Here is a 4,118-nt window from a genome sequence, read left to right as displayed (position 1 = left end):
GGGCACGAGCGGAGCTTGGCTGGGCGTGTCAGCAGACTGGGGCGCGAGCGGAGCTTGGCTGGGCGTGTCAGCAGACTGGGGCGCGAGCGGAGCTTGGCTGGGCGTGTCAGCAGACTGGGGCATGAGCGGAGCTTGGCTGGGCGTATCAGCAGACTGGGGCGTGAGCGGAGCTTGGCTGTGCGTGTCAGCAGACTGTGGCGTGAGCGGAACTTGGCTGTGCATGTCAGCAGACTGTGGCTTGAGCGGAACTTGGCTGGGCCTGTCAGCAGACCAGCGCGTGAGCAGAACTTGGCTGTGCGTGTCAGTGGGCTGAACTTGGGTGACCGGGTCGGTAGACTTGGGCGTGAGCAGCATTTGGTCATTAGGCTGAGATATTAGCAGAGCTTGGGAAACTGGATCAGCATGCTTGAACGTGAGCTCAGGGACGTGAAGCTTGGCTTGGGCGTCAGAGCCTGGAGGCTTGGCTTGGGCGTCAGAGCGTGGAGGCTTGGCTTGGGCGTCAGAGCCTGGAGGCTTGGCTTGGGCTTCAGAGCCTGGAGGCTTGGCTTGGACAAAAGAACCTGGAGGCTTGGCTTGGACCTCAGGGACGTGAGACTTGACTTGGACTTGGATCTCAGGGACTGGAGGCTTGACTTGGATCTCAGGGACTTGAGGCTTGACTTGGATCTCAGGGACTGGAGGCTTGACTTGGATCTCAGGGACTGGAGGATTGACTTGGATCTCAGGGACTGGAGGCTTGACTTGGACCTTCCTGACTTGAGACTTGACTGGGGCTTGGACCTTCCTGACTTGAGGCTTGACTTGGATCTCAGGGACTGGAGGCTTGACTTGGATCTCAGGGGCTTGAGGCTTGACTTGGATCTCAGGGGCTTGAGGCTTGACTTGGACATCAGGGACTTGAGGCTTGACTTGGATCTCAGGGACTGGAGGCTTGACTTGGACCTTCCTGACTTGAGACTTGACTTGGATTTCAGAGATGAGCTCTGCATGAAGTTGCCTGTAGTAGTGTGTAAACGGCAGGGCAGGTTCGCCTTCCAGACTTACCCCCCTGAGAAATTGTTCTAGCTCCTCCTTCGCTTCCGGACTCCCGAATCGCATTATGAATTCCCCCACAAACTGTTCTACACTGTCCAGGTTCCTACAGTGCTTATCCAGTTTGAACTGCACCCATTGACGGGCTGGTCCAAAGAACCGGGACCACATGAATCGGAGCCAGTGCTTCTCCTCTGGCTTAGGGTCTGACAGGCTGGAGAAATAGAATTGACAATCTACCAGGAAATACTCTGGGGCACCGAAAAATCCGTCAAATGGATCAGGAAGCTCCATAATTGTCCATTGTGGGAAGTGGACTGAGTCCATAGCAGGAACGGTTGGCGTCGACTTCCGATTTCTGCGTCTCCTCTGTTCTCCTGCTGCATCCATGTTTCGGCGGAAGATTCTGTCACAAATCGTGACGGAGCAGAGATAAGGCGGATGCAAGTACAGGATAACAGTTGTTTATTTGTAGAGACAGGCAGGCAGACAAATCCAAAACGTGATCCAAAACGTAATCCATAAACATGCAAGAGGTCAGGCGATTGGCAAACAGGCATACATGGGGCTAGGCAGGAATCTAGGTCGATTAACAAAACAAGACACGAACTAGGACAAGGAACTGGAAGCGGATAATCCAGCATGAACTAGCTTTAAACGTTGACTATGACTATGACTGTGACTGTGACGCAAACTAAACTAACTCTAACATGAACCGTGACTATGAATACGCTATGAACTAAACTAACTCTAACCATTTACTTACTACTTACGACTTCTTAATGTTCCGCGTTGTGTGCTGGGAGGCATGCGCTATATATGCCGACATGATCAGCGTCTCAACTGCTATCAGCTGAGAGCAATTCAGACCCACGTGAATTCCCGGCCAATGACGGAACAGGGAGGAGACATGACAGACATAAACAAAACACACGTGTCCCAATGTCACTACGGTCAACAGTGGAAAAGCAGGTGCTCGCGCATTCGCGCTTAGAGCACGCTGCTTCAAGGGGGAATCGTGACAAGTTCACAAAGAAGGATCGGAGAATGAATTTTATTTACAAATAATTATTTACAAACAATTGCAAACAAAACACTCGTTTATAAAAAAAAAACTACCTTTGTTAAATATTTGTGGGCAACAGTTATTGGAACCCTTTTAGTTAATACTTTGTTCGACCTCCCTTTGCCAAGATAACAGCTCTGAGCCTTCTCCTATAATGCCTGATGAGGTTGGAGAATATATGATAAGGGATCTGAGACCATTCCTCCATACAGAATCTCACCAGAACCTTCAAAATTTGAGGTCCACACTGGTGGACTCTCCTATTCAGTTCACCCTACAGGTTTTCTATGGGTTTCAAGTCAAGGGACTGGGAAGGCCATGGCAGGACCTTGATTTTGTGGTCAGGAAACCATTTTTGTGTACGTTTGTCTGCAAGGAATTAAAAATATGCATCAGTGGATTTGAAATAGTCCCAGCACCTCACACCCTGTAATCAACTGAAAGTAATCTAGTGGCAGATGATCAGTCATGCACTTCAGCTGTTTCAGTGTAATGATGTTAGCTTGCACATCAATGCTGGCACTATTTAGTATTATGTGGGAGGCCATGTACACTCTCAGGAATAATGCGTAGGATTTGGTTTTAAGAGGCCAAAATCATAGCAACAACATGCAATTCTCTCCTCCATGGCAGTCAATAGCAAATCCACTTTAAATGCATTCTATTACTCTGTTTTTATTCTAGACCTGTAGGCAAAAATTAGTCATGCCAGAAAATAAGCTCCTATTTTGGACATATTTAATAGAATATTAACAACATTGTAATATTTGGACAAATATTTCAACACTGTGTGCATAAGTAACTGAATTCATGCCTTAAAGAAGAATATAATTTCTTCCAGTAATATCATAATCATAGATAATGAGCTAGTATTTTTCTCTATTAGACATACTAGATATTTTTCTATAGTGTTACCCTTATGCCAACACATGACAATATAGACTACTATTTCTATTTATTTTTTCTGAACCATTTAGGGATTAAATGTGGAAACAAAAATGTAGTTTCTTAAATTATTAATTAAAAAACTGTTAAAACTGTTAGTGTTAAAGTGACTTTTCCTATCAACATTGCACTTTCACCCACAGAAATGCTGTTTTTTATACCATGCTTTGTAATCTGTATTGTGCATGAAATTATGAACCATTGTGCACAAAAATCCCGGGACATCAACAGTTTCTGAACTTTTCAAACCAGCCTGTCTACCGTCTACCATGCCACAACCTTACCTTCCTGCTGGAGATCTACTACTTTAATATACCTCAACGCATTCCAATGGGCGATTTTGAGATAAAAACATGGATGAGTAATAACTTTCTGTGCCTGAATAGCAGGAAAACCAAAGTTATGCTTATAGGTTCCCACCATCAAATTCTCAAAGCTGGTTCACTGTCTCTGTTGGTTGATGGCTCTGTTCTCGAGACTCAAAGTAAAATGAGCCTTACATTTGATTCTTTTATTCAGATCACTGTTAAAGCATCCTTTTTTCACCTCAGAAATATAGCTAGACTGCACCCAATGCTAAACTTCTCTGTGGCTGAAAAGTTGATTAACTCATTTGTTGTCACTCGGTTGGATTACTGTAACACCGTTTTAGCCAGAGTTTCTAAATCCACAATCAATAAATTGCAATATGTTTGAAACTCTGCCGCCAGGATCCTGACGGGAACCAGGAAATGTGAACATATTACTCCTGTTTTGGAGTCCTTGCACTGTCTCCCGGTCAGTGTCGATTTTAAGATCATGATGTTGACATACAAGGCATTACATCGCTTAGCTCCTCATTACTTATCTGGTTTATTAATCCCTTTCACCCCAAATTGCAGACTGTGCTCCTCACAGTGCAATTTGTTAACTGTTCCACAAACCGGGGCTAAAATCTATGGGTGACAGGGCTTTTTCTGTCTATGCTCCTTCCCTTTGGAACTCTCTTCCTCCTGAACTCAGGGAAGCTCAGACCTTTGGCATTTTTAAAGCTCAACTTAAGACACACTTTTTTAAACTTGCATTTGACTGCTGA

The sequence above is a fragment of the Ictalurus punctatus genome, chromosome 18 (genome assembly GCF_001660625.3).
Source record: "Ictalurus punctatus breed USDA103 chromosome 18, Coco_2.0, whole genome shotgun sequence".
Classification (NCBI taxonomy): domain Eukaryota; kingdom Metazoa; phylum Chordata; class Actinopteri; order Siluriformes; family Ictaluridae; genus Ictalurus; species Ictalurus punctatus.
Note: the sequence above shows the minus strand (reverse complement) of the source record.